Source organism: Moschus berezovskii, chromosome 16 (genome assembly GCF_049115385.1).
Source record: "Moschus berezovskii isolate FMDL1 chromosome 16, NW_MosBer_1.0, whole genome shotgun sequence".
Taxonomy (NCBI): Eukaryota; Metazoa; Chordata; class Mammalia; order Artiodactyla; family Moschidae; genus Moschus; species Moschus berezovskii.
In genome coordinates, this window is record NC_142475.1 from 5,259,526 (window position 1) to 5,278,666 (window position 19,141).

Below are 19,141 nucleotides of genomic sequence, written 5' to 3' on the forward strand. Positions count from 1 at the left end.
AGTTTTCCCAATGATATTTCTCCCAAGAGACACTGCCGCTTATTCACTTATCCATTAGAGATTCTGACTGAGAAGAGCAATTAATCAATTTTTCTTTCATGAAGAAGAGTTGTTCTCATTTTCATTATTCCTGTGTTCCTGGAATTACCTCTGGGAGCTATATTAGACACTTTAAAGTAATGTCTTTATTGAGCTAAATACCTGATAAATATTTGACAAGTCAATCCTAAGCAAATTTGCTACACTTATTTATATAACCTAGTAACGTGACTTTGGTGGCTATGTATTTCAAACAGAAAACATCACTGAACCACTCTATAACTGGTTAATGAATGACTGTAATAGCTTAACTTTACTGAAATAATTGCATTGCATTAAAGTGATTGGGACTTCCCAGGTGGCTCAATGGTAAAGAATCTGCTTACCAGTGCAGGAGATGTAAGAGACTCTGGCTGGTCCCATCTCTGGGTTGGGAAGATCCCCTGGAGTAGGAAATGGCAACCCACTCCAGTATTTTTGCCTGGGAAATCCCACGGACAGAGCAGCATGGCAGGTTATACAGCCCATGGGGTCACAAAGAGTTGGACGTGACTGAGCACACACGCAGAGGGGTTCCTGAGTCATTAAGTCTCAAGGACATTTATTTGGTCATGTTTTCTCGTAGTGTTCAAGAATACCTGCAATCTTTTCTCCAGTTAAGAAAATGAACTACTTGTTTATGAAAATACTCAATCATCCAAGTTTGTGGTCAGTCTTACTTCTTACCAATAAGCAAACTTTGAAAGACATTATCTTTCAATAGTGTAATTTATCATCATCATTGTTAAAAGAAAGAGAAAATAATTAGAAATGATCAGAGCTTTTATCATAATTAACATTCAGAGTTAATAAGAATTCTAACTTCAAATTAATTCTGTAAAAATCTCTGGGATGTTGTAAGAGGTTTGAAAAGTTGCCTAAAGCACCGAAACAGTTTTCTCCACTTTGCTATTTTTCTGCTTTATCTCTACGACCTTCCTCCTCTTGTTTTCTCCCTTTCAGTTTATTCACTTTTTCCCCCTCACATTGCTTCTTCTCTCCACCATTCCTCATGAAAAGACAAAGAAAAGCCACAGTTTGTATGCAAATACCTACATGTAGCATAATAAGGAATATATTGGGTCTTTGTCCCCAGTTTTGGCACAGATTTCCGAAAACACTTGGAAATTTCTGAGTGACAGAAGTGTCTTTTGTTATTCATTACAAAACAACTGACTTTCAATGGGCCCCCTAGATAACTTCTGTATTGAAATAGTCACTGACCAAGAAATGACAGGGTGGAATTTCTCACCTCATCCACACAGCTCCGTGGTGGAGATCAAGCTCTCTAAACTCTTGAACAGGATTTAGGGAACTTGGAGGTTGGTGTGCAGACCCAGGCTGCTGGAGGGTGGTCCACTGGAGAGGCGTGGATGCTCTGGGCCCTCCCCACCTTGCTCTAGCCATCTTTCCATCTGACTGCTACTGGATCACATCCTTGATCATAAATTGATAAACACAACGGAAGTGTTCTCCTGAGTTCTGTGAGCCATTCCAGCTAATTATCAAAGCTGAGGAGGGGGCTGTGGGAACCCAGGTTATCACTCATCCTTCAGAAGTCTGAGTGCTCTGAACTTTGCCCCTGGTATCCAAAGGGGGAGCACCCTGTGGGACCGAGCCCCTAATCTGGGGGATCTGATGTGAACTCCGGGTAGATAGTGTTGGAAGTGAATCAAATTGTTGGACACCCAACTGGTCCTGGAGAACTGAAGAATTGTCGGATGTTAGAAAAACACCACTCTCCAAATGCTTCAGAATTAATGGCTGATTAGATAACTCCCTATGATAATTAGGTCCTCGGTTATTAATAAAATATTTAAGGGTTATTTGTTATATTTGTACTTGTATTCAAGGGCTGACTTTTGCTTGCTTTTTAAATGACTTAAAAGTAGAACAGGTGGAAATTTCTGATGCACCCTTCTTTCTTAAAGGCCACTGACGGTGTAAATTTGCCAAGCAGTATGATGACTGTTTATGCAAAGGTTATTAGAGTAGGTCATGTTTAATACACACGCAATGTTTAATTATATTGTACTGCTGAGAGAATCTTCTCAAAATACATAACCCATTACTTAACTTAGGAGCAGCACCAGGTAGCCAAATGCATGTCTTAGAAAAAGAAATGAATCATGAGGTCAGTGTGCTTGATTTTTTTTTTTACAAAAAGCAAAACATATACTTATTAAAATAAAAATTTTTAAATACCTCTATTGGGGTAAAATTTGCATTATGGATAATTTCTTTGTATTCCCAAACTATTTACAGAGAATTCTATTATAAAATAATTTGAAGTATGTTTTCAATGGTTGAAAAAACTCAAATGCCTTTAAAAGCTAGCCAAATAACAGGCAACATCTAAGACAATGAATAATTGTGGACGTTCTGAAATAGTGTATTTCAAACTAAAAGCACTCACAATGTATTTAAAAATGATAAGCAGGCAAATAAATGCAAGTTCAAGAACATTATGAAAGATAAAATCCTATTTACAAAAGCAACAAAAGAGAAAAATCATTAAGAACAAACAAAAATGAAAAGGTAAAGGTGTATGAGGGGCTTCCTGGTGGCTCAGAGGTTAAAGCGTCTGCCTGCAATGCGGGAGACCTGGGTTCGATCCCTGGGTTGGGAAGATCCCCTGGAGAAGGCAATGGCAACCCACTCCAGTATTCTTGCCTGGAGAATCCCATGGACGGAGGAGCCTGGTGGGCTACAGTCCACGGGGTCTCAAAGAGTCAGACACGACTGAGCGACTTCACTCACTCACTCACTCCAAGGTGTATGAAGATTTCAATGATAAATCCTCAGTTTATAAAAATAAGTACTAGAAGCAAATCTTGATCTCTTGGCCGTGGGTTTGCTTTCCATGCTATATATGCAGCAATCTTGAAACTATTTTGAGTGCGTTGTTAGACTGAACGACTGAGAAGAAGGAAGATACACAGGAGATCATTGTGGAGTTGGGATGAAATCGGAGGTATCAGTGAAAACTCACCATTTCTAAAACAAACAGTAGCTTGGCTCCAAAGATGGCTGCTATCAGCATCTCCCCTCCCTGGACATGCACCCCAAACTTCCAGAGAGAGAGGCGGTTATCTGGTTTTCTTTACTGGCTTCAATCTGGGCAGGCCTGTGTCTCATGACCCCAGTAGAAGATGCAGAAGAGGACACAGGATCAGTTCCAGGCTTTACCTGTTGGAGGATGGGCAGTTTCAGCTTCCTTCTTTCACTCCTGTCAAGACTCTTCTCAGAACGCAGCCACGGTGCTATGGAAGCCCAGGCTTCATTCGGAGACCCCGAGAGACTCCAGTTGAAATCCTCGCTGAGCTCTCTGCTGCCCGCCAGCACCAGCTGCCAGCCCCATGAGGGAGCCGTCTTGGACGTCATTCCAGTCGGACCTTTAGACAACTCCAGTCCCAGGCACCATTTGACAGCTGTGTGAAAAAGCCTAAGCAAGAACTGCCTAGCTGAGGCCAGCCAACATAACAATTATGAGAGGTAACAATATATTGTTATTTCAAGTCACTACATTTTGGGGTCATTTGTTATGTAGCAATGGAGAACCAAAACCTACTGAAAGACCGAGGACGCAATACATCTCAGGAGCAGTGGTCTCAGTGTCTAGGTCAGTGTCCAGAGTTTTCTTCACATCGTTCGTCACCAAAAGAAACCAGGTTTTGTTTGTTTCAGACGTGGTTGATTCTGGAGCTGAGGCAGGGAAAGTGAAAGATGATCCAGACCATCTTGTGCCGGAAAATGAATGAATAAATGCATAAATTAATGAATGAGTCAAAAGGATACGAGTAGGTAGTTTGAAGGAGACGGAGCTGAGACAGTTTCAGAATCAAAATAAATGAAGACAGTAATGGACTATAACAAAACTGAATAAAAATCAGAGTTCATGTTGATAAGAAAGACAGGGAAGAGGAAGAAAGGAGGAAGGAAAGAAAAAGAGGAAAACAAAGTCAGTTCTTCCTTAGCTGACTCAGAGAGAGACAGAATGATGGAATTAAAAATCATTTCTTTATAATTATTATAAGGAAAAAAATATTTTAGGCAAGAGTCAGTTCAGTTCAGTTCAGTTGCTCAGTCGTGTCCGACTCTTTGAGACCCCATGGACCACAGCACACCAGGCCTCCCTGTCCATCACCAACTCCTGGAGTCTACTCAAACTCATGTCCATTGAGTCAGTGATGCCATCCAACCATCTCATCCTCTGTTGGCCCCTTCTCCTCCTGCCCTCAATCTTTCCAAGCTTCAGGGTCTTTTCCAATGAGTCAGTTCTCTGTATCAAGTGGCCAAAGTATTGGAGCTTCAGCTTCAACATCAGTCCTTCCAATGAACACCCAGGACTGATTTCCTGCAGGATGGACTGGTTTGAGTTAGTAATGGATGCTAAATCTAGGTAGAGAAGGGACATGGATAAGGAACAGGAAGCTTGTGTAGTCTCAAAGCATCTCCCCACAAACTACTTCATTGCAAAAGGGAAAACAGTATAAAAATAAAATGGAGAAAGTAGAGAAAACCTTGACCCGGTGATTAAAATTACTATCACCAAGGCAGGGGAGGGGGCATCTGTGCTATCAACACTGTTCCCTGAGAAAGACACTTCTGTTACGCAATATTCCAGCCAAAAATGCATAACCTCAACCTGATCCTGAGGAAAGTTGGGAAACCCAAACTGAGAGACTTTTTCTAAATCAACAGACCTGAATTCTTCAAATATATTGCCGATACCACAACAAACAAACAAACAAATAAGCCTGGTTAGGGAACTCACATCCTGTATGCCTTGTGGTAAACCCAAAATAAATTTAAAAATTAATAAATTAAACCTTCTTGAAAAAAAAAAAAGAATGGAGCCTGCAAATTTCAAAACAAGGCCATATTGTAAAAACTTCAACTAAGAGTCAAAGGCATGAGAATTGTCAAGAGCCTGAGTCAGGTTATCTGCCTGCACAGCCCCTTCCTCTTATCTCAGAGCGAAAGCAGTGTTCCAGCTGGCGGTCTGGAGGGGAAGGGGTTATACTGTGTGACACAAGCTTTCACCTTAAATGCTCTTTTAGGAATAGAGATTTTTTTCTAAAACATTTCCTGTCATGAGGGTCCACATTTACGTATCTCTTGTTCATCATGCTTCAGCTAACGTTATTTGGGTTTTTTCCATCAGCACCATGAACACAGGATTTATGTTCAATTTGCTAACAGAACATTGTTAAAAGGCAAGAATGTCCTTAGTTAAGAAAAAAACGTGAGCTTCAAGAAGGAAATGCTGGCAGATTATCCAGACCTGTTAGTGGCACTCTAGTGACACTCTAGGTCAGTCTTAGCAAAGGATTTCTAGTCATTCGGATCTTGTTCATGTGTCGAAAGATTGTGTGTTCTAAGTCGCTTCAGTCATGTTGACTCTTTGCGACCCCATGGACTGTAGCCCATCAGGCTCCTCTGTCCACAGGATTCTCCAGGCAAGAGTACTGGAGTGGGTTGCATGCCCTCCTCCAGGGTATCTTCCCAACCCAGGGATCAAACCTGCATCTCTTACATCTTTTGCATTGGCAAGCAGGTTCTTTACCACTAACGCCACTTGGGAAGCCCCTCAGTCAAATTATATCTATCCAAGATCCTTCCAGATCTAATAATCTCCATCATCTAATTTAGAAGTTAGTCTGTTCCGTCCTCTACTTGAAATTGGAGAAGATGTAGTCCTTCATACCAGTCATCCACATATTTTGAACTGTGCTCTCTGGGAAAACGTTTAATTATGGAAGTGTATTAATCCACATAAGATATCCATTTACTGTTCCACTAATAGATAAATTGGAAACACACACACGCACATTGAAAATGGACATTTAATAGAAAGAGACAAAAGTAAATCGTCAATGGGACTCTAACACCCCTTGCCCACTCTCCTTTGGAAGCCCTGCTTTGCAGAAAGTTCTGAATTCCTTCCGGTGTCCTTGGAGCAGAGTCTGAGGTCACCCTCCCCTTCCTTCCCAGTCCTCTCCTGCTCTCAGCCTCCTGCCACCTGGCATTACTCAGTGTTCTCTGGGCCAGTAATGCCTTGGCACACTCCTGTCTCGGCTCCTGCTTTCTCCTGTTTTTCTGACTGGGGGAAGCATCACACACAGGCTCTCTAGTCTTCAGGCAGTCTTTGACCCAAAGCCACCTCTTTGCGAAATCCTCCTCCCCTCAGTTTTGCTTTTCCTTCCCTGTGAGACTCCAGTGCAACATAGGTCACCAAAGTAACTAATGTAAACCATATCAGGTACATAAAATACACGAGTCTGTGAACTTCTCCACAAAATGTTGGCCTCTGAAAACCAAAATTGTCTTTTTTCTTATCTTTGCTAACTTCTAGCACCTTGTACATGACGAGAGCTCAATAAAATTTCCGTTAATTCAGTTTCTTTAGGGAAATTTGACCCTAATCAAACTTTTCCTTTTAAAAGACCCTGTTTTCTGGTAAAGCTGTGAAGGCACTGATCTACTGCAATGAAGATTAAAACTGGTCCACGGTCACCTTATATGTATCCAAGACTATCTGTTATTGAATATAATGATTGTGATGAAACTGTAATTCTTGATTTCTTCCTTAAGTAACATCTTCCAAAGTGTTGTCCAAGGAATGTTATTTCTGTGAGATACAAAATAAGGTAAAAATAATTTAGTAAAAAAAAATAGCAATTTAGTAAAACACTAATCGAATATGCCTTCTTCATTTAACATTTAACTGGATCAAGCTAATAAACACATTTCAAGAATAAACTATGACCATTAATCTATTTTTTCCACCAACCATTTTTAGCTTTTCTGATTCATCCTGAGTGTGGCCGAGTGTCTTGTGGCAGGCGCTATGAGGGGCCCAGATTAACCCAGGAAGGTGGTTAGTGACTCAGGATCGTGGGGTTCCTAGTTCACACAGTCAACTGTACTAACTTGAGCATGTGAGAATCAAAGAAATCCCACAGCCTGAAAGTTAATGAATGATGTTACAGCAAAACTCACCCCCCTAAAAACGAAGTGTTGCCTTTGTGGTTACAACTTTCTGTATGTAAAAATAAGCATAGGTCACTCTGGGGACAAACCCAGCGTGTGTTGTTTAACTTGATGCTTAGCTAATGGCAAAAATAAGATTGATTACATTTAGAGCAATGGGAGGTCCTAGACCTGGGGTGTTCAACCATTTGTTTGCCAGGGACTCCTTTGAGAAGCTAGAGAAGAACCATGAAACCTTTACAAAGATGTGTCATGCCCTTGGGAAAAGTCTATATCTCCTGGGATGCCAGGCTAAAAGGTCCTGGAGTCTCCTTTCTCTCCTAGGGCTTCAGGGTTTTCATGGAAAATTCATTATTTGTGTGTGTTGTGCTTTTTCAAGCTCACTCTTTGGACGCTGAGGAACTTCTCAGAATCTGAACATTTATGTATGGTCTCCAGAAACATTTTGACAGAAATATTAAGGTCCAGAATCAATTCAAACTTTCTGTGGGTTTTAGCAAAGCTCTTTTTTCACATAAATAAACAAAAGATCTTGAGTTACGTAGTTCAGTAGTTCCCAGAAACCAATTTTCACAAAAAAATGAAGAATGCACAGATAAGGTTTTAATACATATTAGAATTAGGCTGACACTCCCTTGGCTTACCAGGTGGCACTAGTGGTTAAAAAACAACAACAAAAAAAACCCACCTGCCAATGCAGAAGACTTAAGAGATGCGGGTTAGATCCTGGGTGGGAGAGATCTCCTGGAGGAGGGCACGGCAGCCCACTCCAGTATTACTGCCTGGAGACTCCCATGGACAGAGGAGCCTAGAGGGCTACGTTCCATAGGGTTGCAAAAAGTTGGACACCACTGAAGTGACTTAAAATATACCCACAACTCTCTCCTAAGATACCACTGAGTGCTAAGATCCTACTCAATGAAAACAAATCACAGAGATTCCTAGTTATTTGGTTAATATTGAAAGCTCATATGACTATACTAATATATTTGTATCAACATATTATTTGCTTTATAAAATGTAGACTAGCAAAAAGATTTATGTGAGTAATTCTATATTATATGAAACACTCCTTTAAAATAATATGTTCATTTAGTACTGTATCCTGAAAGAGAAAAGTCAGAAAATCCAGCAAAAGAATTAGCAGCTCTAAGAATTCTGCTGAGCGAAATGTTAACAGAAAAGGAATACCTTTTAGAATTTGGCACAGGGAACTCTATTCAACATTCTATAATAACCTATGTGGGAAAAGAATCTGAAAAAGAATGGATGTATGTATTATATGTATATGTATGACTGAATCACTTGACTGTACACTTGAAACTAACAAAACATTGTAAATCAATATATTCCAGTATAAAATTAAATTTAAATAAATAAATAAAAATTTGGTCTTGACCTCAAACTAGGATGGCAGATCTACAAAAATCTCAAGCCTATGTATAACTTTGATTAATCTTCTCTTCTAAAGCGTACACTTTAAATTATTAGAGTTTTAGCTATCTATTACATTGTTTTAAAATTCAATTGAGCATGTCCTTATAAAGCAAAGAGGACATTTCAATCTGATTTCAACAAGATCTGATTTGGAAAGCAACTCTAAGAATAAGGAAAAAAAAAAGATGCTAAGATATGTAACTGAGTTCTCCGAAAACCTACAATATGGAGACATTTGAACATCTCATCCAATCTTTCTGTCCCCGCATTGCCCTTGTGAGGCCTGAAGGCTCTCTAAACACAAGGCCGGCATGTTGTCAGCCAAGGTCTCAAAGGGCAGGCTGTTTCTTACTCTGTTTGTGTTGAGACTTTGATCTTATCTCTTCCGCTTATTCCAAACCAAGTTCCTGTTGCCTCAACAGTTGGTCCAGTCTGGGGGCCGAGGGGAGCGATAGCCCTCTTAGGACCGGAGAGACCATGGCTCTAGGGCAGGCGTGGGAACCAGGGAGGACAGAAGCCTGACCCAGCAGCGACCGAGGTGGTGAAACCACAGACATCCTGTCCCCGAGCACGTCGGGATGGCCACACGGAATCAGGGACCCTTGAGAAACTGTATTTATTGGGCCACTGCTTTTACACAGTGAAGCAAAAACTAAACCATCATAAAGTTGCTCATTAACAAAGCTATTTTATTAAAATGTCCTGCATAGCCATGCCTCCTTAATTATTCAAACTGCCCAGAATTAGATGTATAGACTTAAAATTGACATGCAGATTTAGAAACTTAAGCCTACCAGATGGAAACAAGAAGATATATGCTGCCAACCAGAATTCGTAAGGGAAAACCAGTTGATCCCAAGACAAACCTGTCTACGCTACCGGCTGGAATCTAAGAAGTAACCCTATGGTGCTTGTCTAGTCATGCCCTAATATTTCATAATTACATAGTGAACCCTATGTATGCTCTTATGATGTTCTGAACTCTCTCTTCCTCAATCCGCATATTCAATTCGTCACCAATATTTAACCAGTTGAAGTGATTCTTGAATTAGGTGCCTCTTCCACCATCCCAGATCATTATTTAATTCACTCTTTCAGGTGGTCTGTACACAAGGCTACCGAGCTTATCATCCCAAGCAAGTGGTAAAGATGCTTTCTTTTGTATGCAGGATAAAGCCCAATATCTTCGCAGGGTCTCCAGGGTCCTTTGAAGTCTGACATCATTCTACAATGTTATCATCTAACCTCACGCTCACCAAGCCCTCTCTGTAATCTACACACACGCCATTCTTTGCTGTTCCTCCCGTATCTCTCTCAGACCTCCAGCCCTTTACACAGACTGGTCCCTCTCTCCAGAAACACATTTCTTTGGTCTTCCAGTTCAAACGTCCTCTTCTCTGTAAAGTTTTCTCTGACACACCTACTCACTCTCACAGGGACAGCAAGTTGTTCCCTTGTTCCTGCAGCATTTTGTTCATATCCCTAACGTTTTCATCCATAGGAAAGCTTAAAGATCAGCTTCAGAGTTCAGTCAGTCACAGATCGCTGTGTGACCTCGTTGAACAACTAGGCTTCCCTGAACTTAATTTCTTCATCTGTAAGTAGAAATAAATATAGTTATTCAGAGATGTTTTAACAGTTCACTGGTGCATTAAAGTATCAACACTGCTCCTGACCATAGTAAAAACTCAACAAATAGAGCTAAAGTAATTATTGTTAATAATAGTTATTATTGGGTTAAATATACATGTACACATCTATACGTGCATGTGTGCATGCTAAATCGCTTCAGTCTTGCTCTCCTGCAGGGACTCTTCCCAACCCAGGGATTGAACCCATATGTCTCCTGCATTAGCAGGTGGGTTCTTTACCGCTGAGCCACCTGAGAAGCCTGTAAACATCTGTAAAAGGCTTAGTAGAATTTCACCAGGGTGAGAATTGTGTCTACTCCTCCCATCACACATACACATGAAATTACTTTTTCGCTTTATATCCTGGATATCTGAATGATTTTCTCTTTTCTAATGTAGCCCCAGATGTAAAATTTCTTCCTAGGTTCTTGATTCTGGAAAACATGTCAAATATGACAATATACCAGAGTCCAGCTAAACTGTAATAAGACACAGGCCCTGATGAGAAATATAGTTTTCAATAACTGTAGAGGTTCAGTGATGTGCTGGAAGTATTTATTCTAAATATTTATAATTCCTTTCTTTTAAACAAAAACCTAAATTATTTTTGGTAAAGGAGATAGCAATAACTAAAGGACTTCCCTGGTGACTCAGAGGGCAATGCAGGAGACTCAGGTTCGATCCCTGGGTCAGGAAGATACCCTGGAGAAAGGAATGGCTACCCACTCCAGTATTCTTGCCTGGAGAATTCCATGGGCAGAGGATATGTTGAGTGTTTGAATATGTACATGTGCACAATTTATATTATCATGGAACAACCCAGATGTTTAAATTATGCTTGTATTGCTTATTCCCAACACTGCTAAGTGCCTTAAATCGTTCCCAATGCCCCCAAAGAGATTAAATTTTACAGTTATATCAAATACTTGATTTGAACAGAATGTTAATCACAAACATTCCTTTAGAGCTTTATATTTTAGATCACATTCAGCCCACTGAAGAAATGTGCCCCTTCGGGAACTTTATTTCCAGCCTCCTAGCACATCCCCCAAAGTGAATGCATGTTGTAAACAGAGGAGTCAAGGTTAAAATCGCACCCATGAAAGCGGAGCACAGCACATCTCTTGGCTTTCCATTTTTATTTTTGCTGTGACAGCATGTACTGACATGAACAAAACCCACTTCTTGCATTATCCAGAATCGTCCAAAATTCTTTTAAATTATATATTTTAACTGTAATTATATCACATATTTTTAATTTTTATATTTTATTTTATATTACGTATATCTTTTCATCCTTCATATATTTAAATATTATACGTATATATGGCTAATCTTGACTAATTAGGCAATACTCATCCAAATTCTATGTAATTCCATTATTTTCTGATCAGAAAGGTATAAGAACAACTAACATACAGTAGCAGTTAGGCACTGTTGAAAGCATTTTGCATGTATTCAAGGACTTTACAAGTCAATGAAGGTCACAACAGCCCATATTTTCTTCAATAATTTCTCATGATGCCCAGTTCATTTAACAATTGTTGCCTCTAGCATTTTCCACTGGAAATATTTTTAGCAACTAGTAGAGTCTAAAAATTACATGCATTAGTACATAAGCATCAACTAAAAACATATCAGAAGATCGTGCATGAGCATTTTTGAAAATGAAGACGCCTGGTTTTCTATCTTGAGATGTGGACGTGGAAGGTAAACTACGATTTTGTTCGCTGAAGCCCTCAGCACGGTGGTGCTGACCAGGGTCATGGCTCTAAGAGGCGGGAGGCCCGAGCCCGCAGTGTCCCTTCACCATTTACTCCTACGTCTGCTCACATGGGCTCAGCTTTCTCATAATGACAGAGCTACAGACTCTGATAATTTCAAGTTCTAAAATCCAGGTTCCAAAATCTGAAATTTGCTTTATTTCTATACACACCAGAAGATACATACTAGAATTTGTATTTCAAGATATATCCTAGGTCTAGCACATATGGCAAGAAGATTAAACCCGTCCATCCTAAAGGAAATCAGTCCCGAAAATTCATTGGAAGGACTGATGTTGAAGCTGAAGCTCCAGAACTTTGGCCACGTGATGCGAAGAGCTGACTCATTTGAAAAGACCCTGATGCTGGGAGGGATTGGGGGCGGGAGGAGAAGGGGACGACAGAGAATGAGATGGCCGGGTGGCATCACCGACTCGATGGACGTGAGTTTGAGTGAACTCCGGGAGTTGGTGATGGACAGGGAGGCCTGGCGTGCTGTGATTCATGGGGTTGCGGAGAGTCGGACACGACTGAGGGGCTGAGCAGCAACAAGAAGCACAGGTGTCGTCTAACAGACGTGCCTTCCTTACCTTGCTCTCTTGCCCCGGAAACGCCGCATCTCCTCTCCCCTCTTTCCGATCACACTTCGCTTGCCCTTCCCAATGCAGTCCTACCCGCCACTCACGGGCATTACCATCTCTGCTGCCAACTGGTACTGACTACGGTTTAGCCTCTCTGCTATGTCAGACATGCCCACTTTTCGTATTTTAACATCTCTCAAGTCAGAATGCATCTCAGAGACATGTTGCAAGTGTAATTGACTCTTCTCCTTCCAATGTCATAAAAGCAACCATGTATATCGTAGTCAGTGGCGTCTTATATTCAACGAAAGTTAATCTTGCTGATACCTGAAATGCCATATCCTGTCTATGTATTTTATTTCCCAAGCTTGTACATAGGACTATATTTCTGTATTCTTGTACCTCTAATCACTAGAATATTATTAATTATGTTTTAGGAATTCAACAAGAGTTCGATTAACAACTATGTAAAACCATGGTCTGAGGAACCAATGATTCTAGATTTTTAAGGTAATATTCAACAATATTCAATTGCATATTAGCATAATGTATTTAAGGAGTCTGGTAGGCTGCAGTCCCTGGGGTCGCTAAGGGTCGGACACGACTGAGCGACTTCACTTTCACTTTTCACTTTCACACAATGGAGAAGGAAATGGCAACCCACTCCAGTGTTCTTGCCTGGAGAATCCCAGGGAAGGGGGAGCCTGGTGGGCTTCCGTCAATGGGGTCACACAGAGTCGGACACGACTGAAGTGACTTAGCAGCAGCAGTAGCAGCAGCAGAGATAATAGATTGATATATTTTAAAAGATTTTCAAAAAGGATTAAGTTAAAAGAATCCATCTTTTCTTTATCACTAAGATACAACTAGATGCTTTTCTTTTCCTTATCCTTTCTTAGATTTTCCCAGAATCTCAAGGATGGCATGAATCTCTGCCAGTGTTTCAACCATTCTATCTTTCCCCATAGGACTTTACCTAGAATGCTAGAGGGATATAAAACATATGTTAAAAATTTGTTTTCTCTGTTGTTCGTATTTTAGTGTTTCTTACTGTAGCAAGAATTCATTCCAAGGTGTCCTTCGCTGGACAGTAGAAGTAATGATGTCCAGTGAGTTTGTAAAACTGCTTCAATGGCTGTCCTGCAACCAAATAAAGTCCACAATTAACCCACAATGTAGCAATAACACTAACCATTCACATTCCAAGGGTCTGGGCAATAGTGGATCACCTTTAAAAGTCTCCACTTAAATGTGTATCAAATAAATGGTGGAACCAGAACTTCATTTTCAAAATTGCACTGAGCTGCACTTGTCTCATGCTTACTCACTGCTGCCTCCAACCTGACATAATGTGGCAGTTGGTTCACCTCTCCTCCCAGCCAGTTGTTAACACTGGCTACATGTGGGGACTGTGCCAGCTCAGCGACAATTCAAAACTTAACTACCTTCAAGGGACTTACCATCTAAAGTCAAGTTTTAGGATGCAAGGCCTCACCCAACTCCTGAGAACTTCACCACTGCTGGAGAACAATGACTCTGGAAGGTCTCCCCCACGTGAGCCCCACGTGTTCATATTCACACTGTGGTGGAGTCAACGCTGAGGAAGCACTGCTTCAGCCCCCTCGCCTTATCTAGAGGTCAGAAGCACAAAGTAGCATACATATATTTTTTTTTTAAGGAATTAGTACTGGAAGAAAAAGCAAGATATTTTAAAAATCAGTATCTGTTTGGCATAAAGAACACGTTTTTACAGCTGAGAAACAGATGAATTTTCTGAGCTCAGAAAACCAAGCGTCCAGACATTGACATTCCAGGAAAAAGAACTCACTTTAGAACTCCGAAAAAGTGTGAGAAGAGTTGCCATCTGCTCTTCCCTTTTGTGGTGTCACAGGGACGCAGAAGGAGACAGTGTGTTACTTAGCGTGACGCCGGCGTGAGGCCACGTCACAGCCTTACCCTGGCTCAGCGAGATCTGACTGCTATCAGAGTTTGCAGGCCAGCAGCAAGGCAGAGACCCCTTCTGGCCAGCTGGGACCGATAAAGGACAGTTTCTGGGGACGTGTCAATGTTTAACGAGGGTAGAGACTAACAGGAAAAGAAAGTACACCTTGGGAGTCACAAATCACTTTGTCATTTTAAAATGAGAGCTACTTGTTAAAACAATCTGATTTTGCTTTGGAATTCATGTATGTGGTAATAAGGTCAAGTGAATATTAACGACGAGAATGTTCAGAGTCAAATACACTTACTGGAGCGTTTAGAAAAGTAGGTCCTGCAAAGCTTAGACTGCAAACCTGTCCCATTAAATAATAAAATAACATTAAGAAAATGTTAGGTTCAAAACAAGTTCTTAAAGACTTTGGTCATTTAGAATCCTTTTTTTTAAATAATTATTAAAAAGTCCATTTAGCATTCCTGTGAAGTTAATCCTAACACATCTACCACCCAAAGCATACTATCTTGAGTCTTTACACTGGATAAAGAAAGTAAACCAAACTAGGAGTTAATCACCTAAATTGTAATTCCACTGAAGGAATGTTCTCTTTTAAAAATGGACTTTGATTTAAAAATCCATGTAATTATGAGCACAGCTGGGCTTCCCTGGTGGCTCAGATGGTAAAGAATCTGCCTGCAATGTGGGAGACCTGGGTTTGATCCCTGGGTTGGGAAGATCCTCTGGAGGAGGGCATGGCAACCCACTCCAGTGTTCTTACCTGGAGAATCTCAGGGACAGAGGGGCCTGGCAGGCTGCAGTCCATGGTAGTGCAAAAGTCGGACTTGAGGAGCAACTAAGTACATGAGAACAGCTACACTAATATTTACAATCACAGGGTTTCATAGGGGCAAACCCAGTTTGTATCTGGTAAAACTGTACATTTTAAACATTACACCTTTTGTATGTCAGTTACATCTCAATAAGAATGCAAAAAGTATCCATGTAAGTGTTTATGAAGTTATACTAATGCAGGAGACTGCATAGTGGACACATAGTATTATCTGAAATAATGTTTCAGAGAGGTTAGTATCAGTGTTTTAATCAAGCCTTTAATTCCATTTGTTCACATAGCCTGTCTTTCAGAAGTAGAACTTATTGAAGCAGCTATGAAGAAAGGACAGTAATGGTAAATAATCAGCCAAATTAGGGGCAACAGTAATGATAAAAATAAATAATGAATGAATGAAAATAAACTTAGAATACATGAACAATGAAACTAAAATTATAGCTGCAATTTCTGTAAATCTGTAGATACTGCCAAACTTCCTGGCTAAACTTGGGAGAAAACGCTAGGCAGAAATCAAAGACTATAGACTATAGGAGATAATCTTTCTGCTAAAAGTGGATATACCTAATAGCAAGCACGGCCTTTTATTTAAATTTTATTGTACATAATCCTGGCCTCCAAATATATTGACTTTTTTACAGTTGTAGGAAGAAAAATTTCTCTAAGTTATGGAAATTTAATTTGTTACCTTCAATGATTTTTGTTGAAGAGAATATGTAAATTCTTAGACTGCCTCTCTGGTGAATTAATTCCTGCAAGTTCTTTTATATAAACTCAGGAAGAACAAACCAGAAAAAAGTATGTCTGACTTAAGTGTTATTCTAACAGGAAAGAATATTAGGTTAAAAAGAACCCTCTTTGCCAGTGCTCCCCACCCTTGTGAATTTTTAAATATCATACGTCAAACACCGGATAGCCTGGTATAACTAAGTGACGACACATGTGTAAACAGTTAATAAGTCTGTTTGAAGTTTGGGATTCAACAGGATATAAAAAGGAAGCAGGAGAAAGAATGAGCACACCAGGTTAAGAAAAAAAACACACACTTGTTTTGATTTTATGCACATAAAAGTAAAAATAATATATAGTTTGTGATTTTAATTTTTTTTTAAGCACGGAAGTGTGTATTTTGTCCTAAATGGTTTGCAAAGGCCTTCAAGGCCACACTTTGCCTAACTTGGTGAAATTGCCGTGAGGCCTCACCTGCCGGGGGAGGCTCAGTGCATGCTGAGTCACAGAGCTCATCGGCAATGCCAAGGCTTAATGGCCCTCGTGCATGTCATGTGCCCTGGCATTTTGGCAGATTTATGGCTCTGCTGATGCAAAGGGAGGGTCTTTCAGGAGGCAATAAACATAGATTGGCCCCTCCTTAAATAATCCAAGAGGATTAATGTCAAATTGAACTTTTACTAGCAAATATTTTTTGTCTATGAAAATGGTCATTCGTGCAAATGGTTTTATTAAAAAAGTTGATTGTCACACTATTTAATCTTTGCATATGTAAAGACAAAAGAATCAGGGTTGACTACAGTTTTTGTGACTCAAACACTAGCTTAGAAGCATTACAGTCTTCTGTTCTCATGAAATGGGCTCCTCTCACCAAAATAGCACTTTTCCTTGAATCACATGGAATGGGCAAGGTAGACATGAAAACGGTTTACATCTAACAAATTTTAAAATGATCTTGGATAATGACTACTCTAAGGAGAATGATGCACCCCGATTATACCCCCAAAGAATTACTTTTTAACATGGCTTCCTGTTGGTAGCTCTTCAGAGGGTAACAGGCAGGAAAGCCAGGGGTCTCCAAATGGAGGAAATAGGCTGCAAGTGTCAGACATTTTTATCTCTCTTAAGTGGCAGGAGGAAACAAACTTGTGATATTTTTTCCCTTCTCCATATGAATTTAACTCAGATGACCATTATATCTGCTACTGTGGGCAGGAACCCTTTAGAAGAAATGGAGTAGCCATCATGGTCAACAAAAGAGTCCAAAACGCAGTACTTGGATGCAATCTGAAAAATGACAGAATGATCTCTGCTCATTTCCAAACAAATCATTCAATATTAAAGTAATCCAAGTCTATGCCCCAACCAGTAATGCTGAAGAAGCTAAAGTTGAAAGGTTCTATGAAGACCTACAAGATTTTTTAGAACTAACACCCAAAAAAGATGTCCTTTTCATTATAGGGGACTGGAATGCAAAAGTAGGAAGTCAAGAAACACCTGGAGTAACAGGCAAATGTGGCCTTGGAGCACGGAATGAATCAGGGCAAAGGCTAATAGAGTTTCATCAAGAGAACGCACTGGTCATAGCAATCACCCTCTTCCAACAACACAAGAGAAGACTCTACACATGAACATCACCACATAGTCAACACCAAAATCAGACTGATTATATTCTTTGCAGCCAAAGAATCAGTAAAAACAAGACCAGGAGCTGACTGTGGCTCAGATCATGAACTCCTTATTGCCAAATTCAGACTGAAATTGAAGAAAGTAGGGAAAACCACTAGACCATTCAGGTATGACCTAAATCAAATCCCTTATGATTACGCAGTGGAAGTAAGAAATAGATTTAAGGGACTAGATCTGATAGAGTGCCTGATGAACTATGGACGGAGATTTGTGACATTTTGTACAGGAGACCATCCCCATGGAAAAGAAATGCAAAAAAGCAAAATGGCTGTCAGAGGAGGCCTTACAAATAGCTGTGGAAAGAAGAGAAGTGAAAAGCAAAGGGGAAAAGGAAAGATATAAGCATCTGAATGCAGAGTTCCAAGGAATAGCAAGGAGAGATAAGAAAGCCTTCCTCAGTGATCAATGCAAAGAAATAGAGGAAAACAACAGAATGGGAAAGACTAGAGATCTCTTCAAGAAAATTAGAGATTCCAAGGGAACATTTCATGCAAAGATGGGCTTGATAAAGGACAGAAATGGTATGGACCTAACAGAAACAGATGATATTAAGGAGATGTGGCAAGAATACACAGAAGAACTGGACAAAAAAGATCTTCACGACCAAGATAATCACAATGGTATGATCACTTACCTAGAGCCAGACATCCTGGAATGTGAAGTCAAGTGGGCCTTAGAAAGCATCACTACGAACAAAGCTAGTGGAGGTGATGGAATTCCAGTTGAGCTATTGCAAATCCTGAAAGATGATGCTGTGAAAGTGCTGCACTCAGTATGCCAGCAAATTTGGAAAACTCAGCAGTGGCCACAGGACTGGAAAATCAGTCTTCATTCCAATCCCAAAGAAAGGCAATGCCAAAGAATGCTCAAACTACCGCACAGTTGCACTCATCTCACACGCTAGAGTAATGCTCAAAATTCTTCAAGCCAGGCTTCAGCGTTACGTGAACTGTAAACTTCCAGATGTTCAAGTTGGTTTTAGAAAAGGCAGAGGAACCAGAGATCAAATTGCCAACATCTGATGGATCATCGAAAAAGCAGTTCCCGAAAAACATCTATTTCTGCTTTGTTGACTATGCCAAAGCATTTGACTGTGTGGATCACAATAAACTGTGGAAAATTGCCAGGAGAAATATCAATAACCTCAGATATGCAGATGACACCACCTTTATGGCAGAAAGTGAATAGGAACTCAAAAGCCTCTTGATGAAAGTGAAAGAGGAGAGCGAAAAGGTTGGCTTGAAGCTCAACATTCAGAAAACAAAGATCATGGCATCTGGTCCCATCACTTCATGGGAAATAGATGGGGAAACAGTGGAAACAATGTCAGACTTTATTTTTGGGGGCTCCAAAATCAGTGCAGATGCTGATTGCAGCCATGAAATTAAAAGACGCTTACTCCTTGGAAGGAAAGTTATGACCAACCTAGATAGCATATTAAAAAGCAGAGACAT